The 19,456-nt window shown below is 39.5% G+C and overlaps 1 protein-coding gene across 1 annotated transcript in view; it reads right to left on the bottom strand.

Moving 5' to 3' along the window:
* SCML2 (Scm polycomb group protein like 2) overlaps nucleotides 1–16,824 on the bottom strand; it is a gene marked incomplete at its 3' end in the record, with an annotated part of 52,148 nt that extends 35,324 nt beyond the window's left edge. The window contains exon 1 of the mRNA XM_082716533.1: nucleotides 16,733–16,824. The remainder of the gene's footprint in view (nucleotides 1–16,732) is intronic.
* Nucleotides 16,825–19,456: the final 2,632 nt, after the last annotated feature.

The raw sequence follows: 19,456 nt of genomic DNA, 5'->3' as shown, positions 1-19,456 counted from the left end.
AAACTCATCATGTTGTTCTATCTGCATGGAATACCCTTTCTTCTGCTGCTTCTTGAAACCCTATCCATCCTTTAAGACCAAACATAAATCCCACCTCTTAAAAGACTTTCTTGGTGCTTTCTATATCACCACCATCTGTTTCCAGGTGTGATACAGTCATTTAACAAATATTTAAAGAATTCCTATAAGCTTGGTACTATGTAGACAGAAGAAACACAATCTACTACAAATGACCTTGGAAATCTAGTGAGAGAGACATATTAACAAGTAATTATTGAACAAAGAATAAAATACAAGCTCTATTAATAGAGGTAAAATTGGTGCTCTGTGCGAAAACAAAAACACAATTAACTGGGAATATAAAAGCCTTTTCAAAAGAAGTGGCACTTGAACTGGTCCTTTAAAGATGAGTATTTCAATGAGCAGAGAAGACAAAGAGAGGAATTTCAGGCTGAAGACACTATGAGTGGACACTAATGAGTGGACACTAAAGAGGATCCTGCCTCCTTTACTTGATTATGAAATGCTAGAGTTGCTCAGTTTTCTACTGAGCTCTTATTTCCCTCTACAGTCTCTCATGGTCCATGCCCTCAGAAGCCACCTGTACAGAGATGATCCACAAACCCCTTCTGAGACATCAGCCCTGAAAGTCAGACTCCAATAATCAAATGAATTAAATATTCAATACTACTGTGAGTGAGGATGTTTTCAATTAAAGACCATAGTGGAGTGGCTAAAGAAAAAGACAAAGTGAGGGCGCCAGTGTAGCTCAGATGGTTAAGCCTCTGCCTTTGGCTCAGGTCATGGTCCCAGGGTCCTGGGATCAAGCCTACATTGGGATCCCTGCTCAGCATCCCTTTCCCTCTGCCCCCTACCCCACTCGTGCTCTCTCCCTCTTACTCACTCTATCTCAAATAAACAAACAAAAAAAAAATCTTAAAAACAAAATTTGAAAACAAGAAACAAAGCCAAAGGGGAAAAAAAAAAAGATAAAGGGGGGAAAAAAAAAAAACAGAAAAAGAAGACAAAGTGAAAATCCTGCTTGGATTCAGGGTGCTGAATCCAAGCAGAAAGTAAAGGGCAATGAGCTATAATCCAGGTAGGGAGTCAGAGAGTAAAAAGTTGTGAATTACATTAAAATAAGTTCTACTACTATACGTAGGGGCTCAGTTGAAAAACTGAGGGATGCGTCACACACAGAGGGTACATCCAGGTTCCTATGCCCTTCTCTCAAATCTCTAAACCATTAACTGAATTCTTCGGGTGGTTTTTTTTTTTAAGATTTTATTTATTTATTTGACAGAGAGAGACAAAGCAAGAGAGGGAACACAAACAGGGGGAGTGGGAGAGGGAGAAGCAGGCCTCCCACTGAGCAGGAAGCCTGATGCAGGGCTCCATTCCAGAACACTGGGATCAATGACCTGAGCCGAAGGCAGACAGTTCACAACTGAGCCACCCAGGCACCCCCCATAACTGAATTCTTGATCTCAACTGTTATCCCTTGCTCCCATTAGTTGAGTAAGTAATCCTACAATCCTTGAAGGTGAAGATACATGTATAGAAATGATTAAAAGTAAATCTTTGAAGACTTAGATAAATAAATCGACCTACCATGCACATAAGTTGGAAGATTTCTTAAGTAGGCATAAAACTGCACTAACCATAAAAGAAAATAATAAACTGTACTTAATAATGTATCCAAAGGCAATATTTAATCAAAACAGTGGTATTAGCATAAGGATTGACATATAGACCAATGGAACAGAATAAAATCCCCAAAGATGCACATATATATGGTGAATAGATTTTTAACACAAGTGCCAAGGTAATTTAATGGAGAAAGGATACGTTTGGGTTTTTTTTCTTTTTTCAACAAATAGTACTGAAACATTTCCATGTACCAAAAAAAAAAAAAAAAGAAAGAAAGAAAGAAAAGAAAAACAACTCTTATCTTAGAAGTGAATACATAAAAATTACCTCAGAAAAGATAACAAATTTAATGTAAAGCCCACAACTATAAAATTTCTAGAAAAAAACAGAGACCTTGTGACTCTAAGTTAAGCTATGACTTCTTAAATATGACACAAAGAAGCACAACACATCAGAGGAAAAATTGATACACTGGTCTTTATCAAAACTAACAACTGCTCTTCAAATGATACTGTTAAGAAAAGGATAGGCCACAAAATAGGAGAAAATACCTGCAAAATATGTATCTGATATATTATATATATCTGCATCCAGAATATATATTATATATATATATATATATTATATATTCTGCATCCAGAATATATAAAGAACTCTTACAATTCAATTTTTAAAAGGCAAACAGCCCAATAAAAACATAATTGGCAAAAGATTTGGGCGATCACTTTGCTAAAGAAGATACACAAATGGCCTGTGAAGCACGTGAAAGATGGTCAACATCATTACTATTTGGGGAAGCACAAATTAAAATCACAGTGAGGTACAACTCATAAAATGGCTAAAATTAAAAAGACTGACAATACCAAACATTGATGAGGATGTGGAACAACTAGAACTCTCATACACTGCTGGTGGGTATAAAATAACTTTTTTAAAGATTTTACTTATTTATTTGAGAGACAGTGAGAGAGAGAGCATGACTGGGGAGGGGCCGAGGGAGAGGGAGAAGCAAGCTCCACGCTGAGTGCAGAGTCAACATGGGGCTCAATCCCAGGACTCCAGGATCATGACCTGAGCCACCCAGGTGCCCATAAAATAAGTATTTTTTAATAAACTTTTTAAAAAGATGTTATTTATTTATTTGACAGAGACAGAGACAGCCGAGAGAGGGAATACAAGCAAGAGAGAGTGGGAGCCAGATGCCGGCCTTGATCCCAGGACCCTGGGACCATGACTCGAGCCTAAGACAGATGCTTTAACAACTGAGCCACCCAGGTGCCCCCAAAATAAGTACTTCTATAAAAACAGAACTTTCTTGGGAGTTAAATGCAATGCAAATATTCTTAACTTTAAAACCAATGCTCTGGAATCCAAACCACTTATTTTAAAGGTAGAACCACAGACCAAGGAATAAAATAAACACTACTTATCCCCAGATAAAGACTGGAAGAATTCCAGATCCCTTTAGTTTGAGATTAGCCATATTAGATAAGATCAACTCTTTCAGAGTTTGGAACTTTTCCTTTTCAGTTATCGTAGTCACTCAGTACCTGTGAGCAGATATATCTCTTTTAAAGTCCAAAGTCATGCCAAATAAAGCCTTCAATACACAAAAAGAACTCAAACTGTTTATGAGTACATGCGTCAGGGACTCAGTAAGCTTTCCCTTTCAGTCCTCATGGTGTTAAAGTGCAGGGAGTTGTTTGAAGACACCATTTAGAATCTTAGCTATAGAGAATAAATTTAAGGTCATCAGAGGAGAGGTGTGTAGGGGGATGGGTGAAATAGGTGAAGGGGATTAAGGAGTGCACTTGTCATGATGAGCACTGGGTGATGTATGGAACTGTTGAGTCACTCTAAAATATTTTTCTTTTTTTTTTTAATTTTATTTATTTATTTGATGGGCAGAGATCACAAGTAGGCAGAGAGGCAGGCAGAGAGAGAGAGGAGGAAGCAGACTCCCTACGGAGCAGAGAGCCCGATGCAGGGCTTGATCCCAGGACCCTGGGATCATGACCTGAGCTGAAGGCAGAGGCTTTAACCCTCTGAGCCACCCAGGCGCCCCAAAATATTTCTTTTCAAATATTCTGAAATTCATATATTTCCTTGATTCACTTTTCCTTCCCAACTCTCCCCAATATTTCTACTATCAAAGGTTTATATTTGGCAATGCAAATGTATATATTCTTTTTTCTTTTTCTTTTTAAGAGAGAGAAGGGTGCCTGTGTGGCTCAGTCAATTAAGTATCTGCCTCTGGCTCAGGTCATGATCCCAGAGGGAGCCCTGTGTGTGTGTGTGTGTTGGGGTTGGGGGGGGGGGTCCCCTGCTCAGCAGGGAGTCTGCTTCTCCTCACCCTCTGCCCCTCTCCACTACCTGTGCTCTTTCTTTCTCTCTCTCTCTCTCTCCCCTGTGTTCTCAAATAAATAAAATCTTCAAAAGAAAAAAAAAAAGAGAGTGCACTGTGTGGGGCTGGGGGGGAACGCAGGGGGCAGTGGTAAGGAAGGAACAGAGGAAGAGGGAGAGAGAGAATCTTAAGCAGGCTCCACCCCCAGTGCAGATGCCCAATGCGGACTCAATCTGAGCACCCTCTGAAATCAAAGAGTAGGATGCTCAACTGACTGAGCTACCCAGGCACCACGCAAATGTGTAAATTCTCATTCAATCTAGGCACTAGATGTAAAAGCAAATGAATGATTAACCTTCCTTCATTTTTAATTTTTTTTTCTAATTATAAGATGGGGCACCTGGGTGGCGCAGTCACTAAGCGTCTGCCTTGAGCTCTGGTCATGATCCCAAGGTCCTGGTTTGGAGTCCTGCATTGGGCTCCCTGCTCAGCAGGAAGCCTGCTTCTCCCACTCCCCTGCTTGTGATCCCTCTCTTCCTGTGTGTTTCTCTGTCAAATAAAATCTTTAAAAAATAATAATAAATTAAAATAAAATAAAATTGTAAGATAAGAAAAGGAGAAAAAAAATCACCTATAACCTTACCATAAAACAGTAACTGCTGTTAACCATCTGGTGTATATCCCTTCAACTGTTAAAAATCACATATGTAAATCCATACATAATATACATTTGAACCACTTTTTTTTTTAAGATTTATTTATTTGTCAGAGAGAGAAAGAGAGAGAGCACACAAGCAGAGGGAAAAGCAGACAGAAGGAGAAGGCTCCCTGCAGAGCAAGGAGCCCAGTGTGGGAATGGATCCCAGGACCCTGGGATCATGACTTGAGCTGAAGGCAGATGCTTAACCAACTAAGCCACCCACGCATCCCTGAACCACTTTTAAATATATACTTTCCAAATTCCATATATCAACAATCTAATAAAATTCTGCCCATATTATAATTCATAAAGCCAATATTTTTAGAAAAAAAAACTGGACAATAATGCCTTTTAAAAGTTCATGCCTTGGGGTCCCTGGGGGGCTCAGTGAGTTAAGCATCTGCCTTTAGCTCAGGTCATGATCTCACAGCCCTGGGATCCAGCCCTGCATCTGCTCCCTGCTCAGCAGGGAGTCTGCTTCTCTTTCCCTCCCCACTCATGCTCTCTCTCTCTGTCTCTCTCAAATAAATAAATAAAATCTTCAAAATAAAAAAAAAAAATTTCATGCCTTAAGGAAAAACTCCACTATTCTCAAGATTACACTCAAAACAGGAGAAAAATTAGTGCTTATTTTGTAATCTAAAAAGTGACAAACACTGGGGCACCTGGGTGGCTCAGTACATTAAGCTTCCAACTCTGAATTTCAGCTTAGGTCATGATCCCTGGGTCATGAGATTAAGCCCTGTAACAGGTTCTGCACTGGGAGTGGAGCCTGCCGAAGTTTCTCTCTCCTTCTCCCTCTGCCCTGCCCCTTAAAAAAAAAAAAGTGATAAACACCAAGTTACATGGTGTTATATTTACTAGGGCATTGGGTTAATTTTTAAGTTTATGACATATTTATTATTTTTAATATTGTTTGATCACCAAAACCTTTCACCATTTCTATACAATTGTTATGTCCTATACCATGCTATTTTTTTTAAGATCTTATTTATTTACTTGACACAGAGAGAGAGCACATGCAGGGGGAGTAGCAAGCAGAGGGAGAGGGAGAAGGAGGCTCCCTGTGGGGCTTGATCCCAGGACATGGGGATCAGGACCTGAGCCAAAGGCAGCCGCTCAACAGAATGAGCCACCCAGGGATCCCTATACCATGCTGTTTTTTAAAAAGGATTAGTGGTTCTAACATAATAACATACTTAGAGAAAGATGGGGTTTTTATTATTAAAAAGAGAAAATAGGGGCGCCTGGGTAGCTCAGTTGGTTAAGTGACCAACTCTTGATTTGGGCTCAGGTCATGATCTCAGGGTCATGAGATCCAGCCCTGTGTTGGGCTCTGTGCTGGGCATAGGGCCTGCTTGGGATTCTTTCTCTCTCTACCCCTCCCCACCCCTTTAAAAAAAAAAATCAAATAAAAAGATACTAGTTGGAAAAAAATCAGTACTTAACCTGAATGGTTAATTTCTCTCTGGTCTATATAAGTTTTACTACAAGATAAAATTACAAATTCAATGAGAAAGATAAACCTTTTCCTAGGATTGAGTACTAGAAGGAATATGTAGAGATCTTGAGGTAAAGGAATGCTGGTTAATTTAATAGAAACTATTTTTGAGTGTAATTTAAGAAAACATGAAAGTTCTATTATCCCTCTTAAAATGCCCCAGCACTTCACTGTAATTCAACTATGTTTTTTGTCACAATACAAAGGTAGAGATTATAGATAGAAGCCAAAGGAATAGACTGGTCTACTGGTAAATACTGCTAGCATCAACTCAGAGTTGAATCCCCAGTGCCACAAATAAAGATATGCCATGAAGCTAACAACATATCTATATGACTTACATACCACATATGCAGATAGCACAGCTGCTGTCTTTCTGGAAAAAATTAAGAGCCTAACATTCTTTTAGAAATACAAACGCGTCTCACAAAGTCATCGTCTGCACAGGAAACAACAGAAAAGCTTAATTTTGTTCTCAGTATACTTTGAACTGCTTCAGCACTTTTAAGAAAGACTCAAGACTCCCAAAGTAGTTCTCCATGTTATATGAAAGAGAAAATTTGGGCAAGAAAAAAAAATTAAAAGCTTTGTTTTGTTTTTGCCAGCATACAGAGAAGTTGCTTCACTGAATGCATATAAGAAGCAACTCCACTGTGTGAAAAAAATAATTTTTTTTAAATATAAATCAGCCAAAAGAAAAGTATTGGGTAAGCATTATTTTTTTTTCTAAGATTTCATTTATTCATTCGAGAGAGACCACAATCATGAGCCAGGGAAAGGGGCAGAGGGAGAAACAGACACCTTGCTGAGCCACTGCAGGACTCCAACCCAGGACCCTGGAATCATGCCCTGAGCAGAAGGCAGACGCTTAACTCACTGAGCCACCCAGGCGCCCCTGGTTAGCACTATTTTATAGTAAGTGTCTGACACTGACATCTCCTTTACCAACATACCACAGTTACACTAAATCTAGTTGCTGTATCTAAGCAAACTTTGAACAAGCATTGATATTCTGGGATCTTTTATAAAACCATTTGTTCTGAAGAATGTATCTTATAGAATTAAGAGCTGATAAGAGATCAACAAATGCTTTGAAAATTCCTGCATTGTCTTCGGCCATTTTCTCAGTACGATTAAACAATGAATAATAGTGGAATTAATTGATTAATTATTTGTTTTTAACTTGACAGAGAGAAAGAGAGAGAGCACACACAAGCAGGCAGAGCAGCAGGCAGAGGGAGAGTGAAAAGCAGGTTCCCCACTGAGCAGGGAGCCCAACAAGGGGCTCCATCCCAGGACCCTGGGATCATGACCTGAGAAGGCAGACACAACCAAGTGAGCCACCCAGGCGCCCCAACAGTAGAATTATTAAATCTAAAATTCCCATTGATCTTATATGATTCTGGAGGAAGTTCTAGGTGGTTATTTTTCTCTCTTCGAGAAAGAACTATTTAGCACATTTAGCAAGTTAATAGGTCTATAATTTTACCATTACAGAGCCTTTCCACTACTTGTTTGTTTCAGATTGTTTTTCTTTTCTTTTCTTTTCTTTTTGTTTTGTTTCATTTTGAAGATAAGGTAATACACCTTGAGTCTCTAATTAGAGACCACTATGTGAAGAGTCAATAAGGATAAATATTTTGACCCGGACAGGAACTTAACAAGTCTGACAAGGAAAAAATCTCCCAGGGCCCTTTTCAACTTTAAGCCATTGGTCAGATGTTATAAAATGGATGGAATTTATATGGAATTTCAACCTGAGAAGGTATAAAAACAAACAAAATACAGTTGAAGAAGAAAGTTTGTTCCTCTACCAACAGCAAAATTTGCTGCATAGTTCCCAGACAGAAGTCCCATAGGTGGGAATACATAATGTCCAAACTTAAGCATTTATTATTAGACTTGTTCACTGAACCTCCCATCTGGCAGATATTAAAATCCACATTTTCTGAAAGAGCAAAGTTAGCTTAAATTGAGACAACATCAAATTTTTATCAGTGTAAAAAAGATTGTCTACTTACTACATTATACATTTACCAGAATAACCGTCTCCTGATAACTAAGATTTTGGTAATAAATATAACAACACTCAAAATACAAAGATTTGCTGGGATACTTTACTTTTTGCAATCTGGCCACTACCCTCCTTCTTTTCCCACAACTGCTTTCCAAAACCCTATTTACCTCCCAAGCATCAGACCCCATTTCAGTGTTTCAGTCCTTATTCTCTTGACACTTCAAGAGCGATAGGTCAGCCCTCATTCCAGACACCTCTCATCTCTGAGCCCCAGGTTCTCTGGTTGTCCTGCCTCTATTATCCCTCTATGTCTACTTCCTCCTCCTGCCTTAGCCACTGATCTTCTCTAGTCAGTATCTTCTTCTAGATGCTAGTAATTTTAGAGTCTAGACTCTCATTCTATTCCACGGGGATGCACCATCCCTATGTGGATGACTCCTACATCAGCATCTCTCTCTTTTTTTTTTTTTTTTTGAATTCTCAAACATTTGATTTTATTATTACTTCTTTAAAGAAAGGCTCAGAAACAAATGTATATCAGCAACTCTAATCTCAAACTCTCTCCAAAATTTCTAGTCTGGCCAACTGAACATCAGTCTAAATGCCTCACAGCCACTTCAAACATTACATATTTAAGAAATCAAACTCTTTTGCCTTTCAAAATAAGTGACTCTTCCTCTGCTTCCTTTTTTAATAAGCATTACTAATACCCAATCCTTCTGAATTAGAAGTCATCTTTGATTTTCTTCTTCCTTTGTCCAGTATCTTGGCAATTACCAAGTTCTGCTGATCCTTAAAGATCAGAAAGCTGAAAGTGAAAGAAAAATGATTCAAACCTAATTCTGTTAAGACCCCCAAAAGACAGGGTTTCCATACACTGTCCATGCTTTGAAAGGGAGAAAGAAACATACCATGCACTTTGGATAGAATGGATCCATGAGGCACAAGAAAATAAAAATTATGGTCCCTAGGGTCTAATGATGGTAGTGATGAAAATGGTAAAAATAAATACTATGAGCTGGCACTTACTGAACTCTTGCTAAGTGTCTGGTACCCTACTAGGGCCTTTATATACGTTTGTCTTATCTAAAGCCTGTAGGGTTGTTACTGTTATTAATGTCCACTTGAAAGTTAAGATTATCAAGGCTCAAAGATCTACAAGATCACCCAGTTAGATTGGACATAAGTCCCTGAATACCTAACCATTTTTGCTAAAATTTCTTCTGCTGCATTTGTGTACATGCTTTATCTCCCCTGGTAGAAACAAGCTTTTAGGGGCAGTATTATGTCTGGTTCATCTTTGTATTCTCCATTGTCTATCTACAGTATCTTTCACATGTAGGGCCCCCTAAATATTTGTTAAATAGGTAAATATAATCTGCTGTGCTACTGGCTACTTACACCTAAACCATACAGTCCCAGGACATTGTGGTTTTAAAAAAATTGCAGGGGGGTGGGACGGGGGCGGTGCTGGCTGTCGTTCTCTGTTGCTTCCTGCAGTGTTTAATCTACTATGGTCTAATTTACACAAGTCTAGGTCAACGGGCCAAGGAGAAAATTCTGTGAGATCTAAGATAGTCCCCTATTCCTCACATCATCTTCCCTCCCCACATCTGATAAACCTTTAATTTTTTACTCTGAATTTGATTTCTAGGATATTTGAGTTCTCAAAAAGTCAGTACTTAGTGTAAATTGGTCACTACTATAAGTGGTTTTTTAGGGAGAAGAACAGCTAGGAATATATGCTGTACCAGAATTCAGTTTCTAAATTCCAATTACATTACAGTCAGAACTAAACTACATCGTTTAAACCAATATTCACACATACAAAAAGGAAAAGAGACTGTCCCTACACAAAAAATAACTTGGTTGCATAAATATTTCATTATATTCCCTTGAGTATATCAATAGTATAAGAAGTTTCAAGGCCAGGAAAGGGTCACAAATATGCTTGCTGGTATTTTTTTTAATATTTTATTTATTTATTTGACAGAGAGAGACACAGCAAAAGAGAGAACACAAGCAGGGGGAGTGGGAGAGGGAGAAGCAGGCTTCACGCTGAACAGGGAGCCTGATGTGGGGCTCGATCCCAGGACCTTGGGATCATGACCTGAGCCAAAGGCAGACACTTAATGACTGAGCCACCCAGGTGCCCTCCCTTTTTTTTTAAAGATTTTATTTATTTATTTGACAGAGGCTTGCTGGTAGTTTTAATGAAAATGTTGGAATAAATGATAAAGTTACACACACACATAATTCACCAGAAAATACTAATGAAATAGCATAAGTAGAACTTTTTTTTCTTTCTTAATCTATCTTGTTATAAAGACACTGTTTTCAAAATTGAATAACAAACAAAAGAGCTCTTTTTTGCTGCCCAGTCAATATATAAGAGAATGATAGGGAAGTCTGAGTTAACTGCATTAAGATAGCACCTTTAAGTTTTTCATTTTGACTTGAAAATAGTTTATTACTTTGGTTGCAAAAAGTACTTCACATTTCTACCTAAATGCAAAAACTCAGACTGATTAAAGTGAAATACATTAGAGTTGTATATTTTTCTTTTACAAAGAGCAGCTGGCTCTTCACTTTTTTTTTGTTTCTGGTAAGAGTTATTATCCTAATAGAGGATAGGAAAAAAATTATATATCCATTATATAGCCATATATAACTTGTTGGAATTGGACATGATTCATTACTTAAGGATTTCACAAACACCCACTCAATTCACTCAAGTAAATAATCAAATTTCCCATTCTCTGATATATCTATAAAAGTAATCAGGAAAAAAACCTCTCAATTCTAATGGTGTAATTACCTTTAACAATAAAATTCCATCTCTGAATTGTGAATAACCAATATTAAGAATGAACATTTTTGGTAGTGAGGATTCATCAAATCTAGCCTCCTAGAGGAAATTAGGGTTTCTAGAGGAGCAATTTCAATTATGCTTTAGTAAAGAGCACCCCAAAAATTAGAAATTAATCTTTTTCTGTTACAAAACAAACCCAAGAAAATAACTATTTTTAAGAATGTTTAATTTATCTCAAAAATTATAGCTTACAATTGAAATAATTACTTGCAATTTTAAAACAATTTATCTGAAAGTTATGCATTTACTTAAGTATGTTATGTCAGAAAACAGATAAATGAAAGACAAGTCAAGGGTTGCCCAAATCCCAGTTTATAGTTGTAAATTCCTAAGGTTTTAAAGCACAGCCACAGGCTAATGTCCCAAAGACCTGCTGCCCACCAACATGTGCAGAGGACTGAAGTTAATAGCAGGGCATGTCAATTTACTACAGGCAGCTCTCAGTGCGACACTTTGACAAAAGAACTGGGTCAGGTTACAGCCTGTTCCTATTATCACAGCAGTCTAGATTTATGGTTTCTAACACCAGCCCTACAAGAAATAATGGAAATGATGACAACAACAATCCCTGCTAGACAACAGACTACAGAAAAGCATGCAATAAACCACAGTCTGAAGTGACCAGAAAACTAAACATCCCTGACAATACTTAAAACGTGAGGCAGGTGTCAGTAAATTGTTCATTTAAGTATTTCTAGAACCTCTCAAAATCTCAACCCAAAAAAATCTCAAAACAGATTCTAATCTAAAACAAAACAATATGTAAAGGTACTTACCAGTATCAAGTAGTGCATTTTAATGCCTTTAATAACTACCAAAGATATTGTGTTTCATTTGAATAGATTTATGAAACTCTACCAAGTCAATAAAAAATAAAGATAATATTGATCATTATTTTTCAAATAACATTAAAGTATATTGAGAATTACTCCAAATAATACTTTAAACCTTTCAAATGGAAGAAAAAAGACAACAGTTTCACAGCAAAAACCTCATGTTTACAACTGTACAGAGAAGCAAGACAACAGAAAAAACACATGATTCAATCACAGTCAACTTAGAACTAAAAATATAAACACAATCTTAAACTAGCTAAGAATGATGAAAGGTGAGAAAATTGACCAAATGATAAAGAAAATAAGAACTCTCTCACTACAAATAATGAATTTAAAAGACTACATCAAGGTTACAAGGTACATACCAAGCAAATGAAGCTCTTTATGACTAGAATTCTGCACCCGTTAATTCTTATGAGAAACGGAGGCTGAGAAAAATCAAATATGTATTCTGAAGACAAAAAACAAAGACAGCCACCAACTTTTCCCTGAGAAAAGAAAGTATCCTAAAGGTATGCCCTAGAATTGCAATATATCCCTGTCCCTTCTGAAGTTTACAATGGTGCATTATCACAAAAGGTGGGCACTCTCTTTCCGCTCTTACAACAATTTGCTCCTATAAACTTAGGAAGGGGCAGAACCACAGCCATAAACACAGGTCACAAGTAGTAGGTAGTCAAATGTTATCTTCAAATGTTTCTCAGCTCTTTACTCATAATAAAAGCTTATTCTTTTTTTTTTTCTCCTTGGTTAAATAAGGACTTCATCCAGCTTAAGGAAATGAGTACAAAATTAAATTGAACAGCACCACCATATAAACTGCTTAAAGGATTCTCAAATCTTTCACTTCTCAGGCAACAAGATATCCCTCATTTTTTGTCAAAACCTTTCCACCACATGCCCAAAAAATGAAAGTAGGGGAAGGTTAAGGGATCTATGTCTAGTAGAAACCATTTAGCATAAAAATCACTTGCATTATTATTTCCAAGGTAGCCAAGGTTTACTTAAATCAGACAACATATAGACAAAATAAGCAAAAATGCCTTACTCACAAAAAATAAAGACTATATATATGCACATTGTAAATCTCAGATGGTTTTTAATATTTTTTTCAAGTTATCTGGCTTTAAGAACCATCACTTCTGCTATCTTTTTAAAAATGAGGTGTTATCACTGTAATAAAGGCATTTCTCTCCTTAGAGTAACCAAAGCCCAAACTAGTTAAAGTCTTAGAACACTTACCACTAAATTATACCAACCCATTCTAATATAAGATAAACAGCAGTGGTTTCTTTCAACTATTTCCCGAAGAAAAAAGGATCACAAATATTAAAACCCTAAGCCAGGGAAGGGTGAACTTTTTCTTTTAAAATCATCAACATCAGCCATTTCCAAAATTTCCAGGATTTTGGTTCCTGAAATTAACTATCTATCCCTTCAAATCCTAAGATATTATGCAGTAATTTTCAGACATCAATAATGTTCTTAAAATTCTTAGGGGTACTTGATTCACTCACTCCAAGTTACAAATGCCAGACCTATATTCACAACCACAGCCTCACAGCTCTAACACTGATGGCTGGCAGAGCTCACGTTGTTCTATCTTGTGTATCCTATAAACCAGGAATATGACTATGGGGAGACAAAGAAACTTCCAGAAAGAGAGAACTAAAAGAGAAAAATGACCTCAGATTTCCATTCACAGCTGGAATCAGACTAGAGCTGGCATAAAGGGGAAAAGGGGAGCGGACAGGGTAACCTGGCAAAAAAAAAAAAAAAGACTAGAGACGACTAATAACTCAAATAGCAGAGGATCCCTTGCATCCTCCAGTGTTCCAGTTACTAAAGTTACACAAGCATTCCATTTAACCCAAAAGAGAAGGGCAATAAAATACTCAAGTGAAATGCCCCCACCAAGAGCTCAAACTAAAATTGGGATTTGGATTTTCCTTAAATGCAACAAGAGGCTACGTCATTTTCATTCAAAAGACTTGGTATTTACTCAGCCCTTTCAAGGCACTTTATTATCATCAATTATTTCTCAGGGAGGCAGCGCAGGATTACCCTGATCATTTCACTGATGCGGAAACAGATACCAACAGCAAAGGGAATGGGGGGGGGCAGGAAGAGGGGAGATAGGAAGCATCTGGGGGGAACAGTCAGGCAGCTAAAAAGGAACAAACCCAAAATAAAATGAAAGTCACATCTGGTTTATAGCTGGCCATCTTAACCCTTGTTACTTTTTAGCTCAGAGATTTTTGAAACATTTTGAAAAAAGAAAATGCTCTAAATTATGAGTCAGTTAATATTTAGTTATAAACTAAACTACTTACTTGGTCATAGAAGTGAAGTTGTTTAGCATTAAAAAAAAAAAAAAAAAACTCAATCCCCAGAGCACACAGATTTCAATTTATACCAATAATTCATTTTTCTTCCCAAGCCTAAACATTATGTTTGACCTAGAAAATAATCTCACGAAAATATATAGCTTTATTTAATCATAAAGACACACAAAGTTAATATCAACCCAAGTAAGAAATAATTCACAGTTACACCCAGAATTTTATTTGGAGAATTATATCCAAAATACCGATTCCCTGAATTTGCCCTTGAAACAAAGTAACTACTTGTTTTACATTCATATTCATTTTCTTAGCTACAACTTTGAAATTTTCAGGAATAAACTGCTGATAGGTAGCCTTAAACACCCAGAAGCCAACATTCACAGCCTCTGAATAAATGCACCTTGAACTAAACTCCATACTACAGACAACACAGGCACTTCAAAAAGATGAATTGATTGAAACAAAAAGACTGACCAGTTGCCTCATGAGAAAAACTGATACCACCTCTTTAAGACTGACTCCAATGATTTCTGTACATATTATGACATCATTAGCTTTAAAGCAACCTCACATAATGTAGTTCAGTTACATTAATCTTTTTTTCCAATTTCAAAACAAATCAGGTTCTCTAAAGGAAACAGGCACACATCCTTAAGTTTATAAGGTTGTGTGATACATGTGATATTCATTTAAAAGTTTCAGAGCTGTTTTAAATATGTTTACGTTTTTAAAAAGATCTTTCAGACTGTTTTGAAGACTGTGGATAAAACTATAGCCAAACAAATACAAAGCATCAGGTGAGTGCTCATAAAGTCACTCCTTTCTCAAAATCCCAACTGGACTTTTTTCCAAAAGCTTATTTTTGCATTCCTTCCATTAAATATACAAAACCAAAGACTGACCAAAAAAAATTTCATCCCTGGAAATACGTTATTTAATGAGTAATTTTAAAAAAGAACGGCAAGAAAGGCAAAATTGTGATTACTGAAGAACATCCCAAGCCCTGCTTTTGAAAAGAATTAGATGAATCTATGAACTATTATTATAATACAACTGCTTGTCATAGAAAGTTTTATTCCATAAATGATATACATCATATAATACTGTTTCCCCAAAGCAGAAATATGAATAGCTCTGGGAGCATTAAAAATGCAGCAGCATGTGCAGTTGTTTTGGTAAAGGAAACTATCCCTGAAAATTTTGTAAATCATATGATCATAAGTATCCACTTTCCCTGCCTTACCTTCCCCCTACTCACAGATCCATTCACTTTCCAGAGATATCCTAAAGTCACCTTAACACATCATTCATAAAAGCTAATCTAATTCTTCAAGATAAAGGCTAAATTCAAATTATAATCACACCTTGTAAAGAATAACAAATGCTTTACAATCTTTAAAAACATCAATAGTCTTAAATGGGGATGCGTAAATACCGGTGCGGGCCAAACACTGGGGCTCGGGGGAGGGGGCAAATTACAGACCTCAAAGCTCTGTATAACCTCAAGGCGTAAAATCTATTAAATTCGCCTTCTCGCTCTTCCTCTAGCGATTTGGCGATTTACACCAGGATGCAGCACAACCACTAGTCAGGTGGAAAAAGCAAGAACGCTGCGCCTTAAAAGCACCAATGGTCCCTAGACCAGGTCATGCCGCGAGAGCACAGCGCTGCCCTGTAGCTCCTCCGAAGAGCTGGAGCCCCCCCTTTCTGCCCCACCTCCCCCTCACACACACAAGCAAGGAGGGCCGTCCCCCCCCCACCCCAATTCTCCCCCAGGGCGAGCCATAGGCGCCGCCACCCACCCCCCACCCAAGCCTCAGCCGCCCAGAGCCCCGGGGCGCGAGTCCGACGGGCACCTGGCACCGGGACCGAGCCCGCGCTCCGCCACAGGCGCATCCTTCCGGGCTAACGTTTCCCTCCCAAACTCCAAAAGTTATCTCACAACTCCTCAGAAGGCAATCGGCGGGCTTCAGCCCAGACCACGCAAAGTCATCGCTGCTCCTCAGCCCCACCGCCCACCCGCGCTGCCCCGAGGCCCCAGGTCGGCCCCCCAGCCCAGCTTCTCCAACAGCAAGAAGATGCTCAGGATCGTGCAGTCCGCGCTTCGGGGCAGGGGGCGGCTAGAGAGCAACACGGCAACCAAACGCGGCGCAAGGGATGGGCCCGCGACTGGCGACGGGGCCCCGGGGGAATGCGAGGGGCTGCGCAAAAGCAGCTGTGGGGCATCGTGGAGAGCGCTAGGTGGGGCAGGGGAGCCCTGGCCTCTGGGGTGAGGCTGCCAAAGGTGGGCAACTGGGGTGCGGGGCCGAGCTAAGGCCGGACCCCGCGGGGCGGTAAGGGGGCGTTACTCGCGCGGGACGCGCCGCGGAGGGCGCCCGGCCACCCGCCCGCCCTCGGACAACGACCAGAGACCGGATGCCACGGCTCCGCCTCTCTGCTCCTCACGGGGCCCGGAGTCGCCACGCACCTCGGGTCTCGCCAGCGAAAGGAGCCAAATTGTCACACTGGTCCCGCGAGCCGGTACCGGTCTTCACACCGCCGCCGCCATGTTTGAGAAGCCGCGCGCGGAGCCGCGCATGCCCCGCAACCGCCACCACCGCCCCGCCCCCGCCCCGGCTGGCCCGCGTGCCCTGCGGTTGCCGCAAACACGCCCTATGACCGCTGCCGCGTGCGGGGCCCGAGCTGGGGGCTTCGCCGGAAGGCAGCGTGAGCGGCAGCTGGCGACGGGGACGCTGCAAACCCAGGAAAGCCCTGGGTAGTTTTCCTGTATCCTCCCCCCACCATCTGCCCTCCCGCCAAAAAGAAGCCCGTGGCTTGCACCCAAGACTATGATGGGCCCCCAGCTGAGACCCCGGGGTCCGCGTCAAGTTCCATCGCAGGAACTCGCTCCCCTTGGCTATCGCCTTTGACTCTTCGGTCACCACCCACACTGGCCACGCACCGAAAAGCCAGGCTCTTCCCTAGGAACTGAACCAAGTTCGATGAACAAGGAAAATGCAACTTTAGAGCAGCTTGAGCAAAGCCACTCCTCCGCGGGCTGCCGCATATTCCTTGAAACAGTCTTTCCCCCCATGGGCTTTTGCCACGCATTCCCCTCCAGCTCCACAGTCTGAATTTAGTTGTTCCTCTAAACCCATGCTTGAGCTAACGGGACTAGGTTAACCCGGAGGGGGAAGTAATTTGCTCGCTGGTTTGAGAGTGCTTGGGAGCGCCCTCGAGAATGCCTTCTGGGGTCTCCTCTGCGTTATCTTCCTTGCCCAGAGGAGAGCGGTTGTGCAGGTGGTGGAGGTCGCACGGAGGGGAAGGGGCGGTCGTAAAAATAACCCCGAAACAGCCCACGACTCTCCCCGTACAGAATGTAGCAAACAAAACGAGAAAAACATCCCTCGTTGTGAGGTTGGATATAAGCAGATTTAAAACTTTTGTTTGAAAAATAATACAATGTGCTGTGTTAGCAAAAGGTAACCCATTGGCAGGCCTTCTCTCTCCAACTCTGAAAAGCTGGCTGTGGGCTTTTCATTTGTGAGCGCCTTAACTTAGTATATAGGGCATACTGTATTTTTAAAGTCATAATTAGGAAACTGAAGCCTAAAACTTTAAAAAAAAAAAAAAGCAAAACATATTCATTTTTCCACCACACAGAAATTATTTTCATATAGGGCTTTTGCCATATTAAAGACCAAATTAAAGGATTTTTTTTTAAAGATTTTATTTATTTGACAGAGATCACAAGTAGAAAGAAGCGGGGTGGGGACGGAGGGGGCGTGCAGGCTCCCTGCTTAGCAGAGAGCCCAACATGGGGCTCGATCCCAGGACCCTGGGATCATGACCTGAGCTGAAGGCAGAGGCTTTAACCCATTGAGCCACCCAGGCGCCCCAAGGATTTTTTAATTGTATCTAAGGATGGACGACTGGCACAAAATCAAACAGCCGAAATAAATGTTAGTGCAAATTTCATAGAAACTTTAAAGTGAAACAGAAAACCTACGCCACTGTTATGCAAATATTAAAAAAAGATTTGGCCTCAGCGATTGTGTAATATATACCATATAGAGGGGAATGTTGAAATGGTCCAAGATGAAGGTTCAAAAATGTTTTTAAAAGCCAGAAAGGTATCTTTAAGTGAAAAAAAATTAAAACAGGTTAAATCTAAGCAGACCCTTAGTATGGACTAGAGCAGGGCTTGGAGGGATGAGGGGACTTAAATTTTTAACTACTGGCCATTGTCTTTCTAATCCTGATGCAATGGAAATATTTGAAATTCATCTCTACATTCTATATTAGAAAGACTTGGGTCATCACTTATGCATTTTTTACATCTATGGACTCTATCAAGTTGTAGAAATACTACTCTGTGTTCAATCGCTTATCTGACAGGCACCTCATCTATTTCCCATATTCCTGTTTTTAATAAGAAATTACTAAAGCCCTTTCTCTAAAAACGTATTTCACATTGTATCAGAACATCTTATCAGTAACTATGTTCATCAAAGCATGTATAGAAGTGTAACTCTGTTACATTAACTATGAGTTATTGATCATGATGACAGCTACCATGTGCTGAGAATTCTGCTAGCCTCTTTACATACATAATTGTCAATTCTCATCATATTCTTTCACAATGGTCTTGAGGAAGGTACCCTTATTCTCATTTTATAGATGAGGAAATTGAGTATTAAAAGACAAATAAGCGGCAGAATCAGCTTCTGAACATACACATACCTAAACCTTTCCTATCCCTTTTACCCTGTCCTGAATCATATATTTTCATCATAGACTATGTGTATAAGCATTTAATAATAATTCTTTTATGTACTTATACTCTGCCTTTCCTTTTCCCACTTTGCCAAAATAAACTTTAGACTGCTTTTTAATGCTGTTAGCATGGGTCAGACTATCACTGTTTCTTTTACATTATACGGCAGCACCTTGAACATAACAGCAATTTGGTAAATATTTGTTAAATGACTGAATGGATGAAGAATACTTACTATTAGGACATTCAATTAATTTTGCCATGAAAATATGAGAAGGAGAGTACCTGAACGAAAGAATAAGAATTAAGGCAGATAAAATCCAAATTTTCATGATTAGTTTTCAAGTCTCAGATTTGTTTCTGCCCATTTGCTCCTATAGTTCTGACTCAGCCCAAAACGTGTGACAACCTTTAAAGAGGTCATCCTCACCCTGC

This window comes from Mustela nivalis (genome assembly GCF_964662115.1).
Source record: "Mustela nivalis genome assembly, chromosome: X".
Taxonomy (NCBI): Eukaryota; Metazoa; Chordata; class Mammalia; order Carnivora; family Mustelidae; genus Mustela; species Mustela nivalis.
This window is presented reverse-complemented; position numbering and strand designations above follow the sequence as displayed.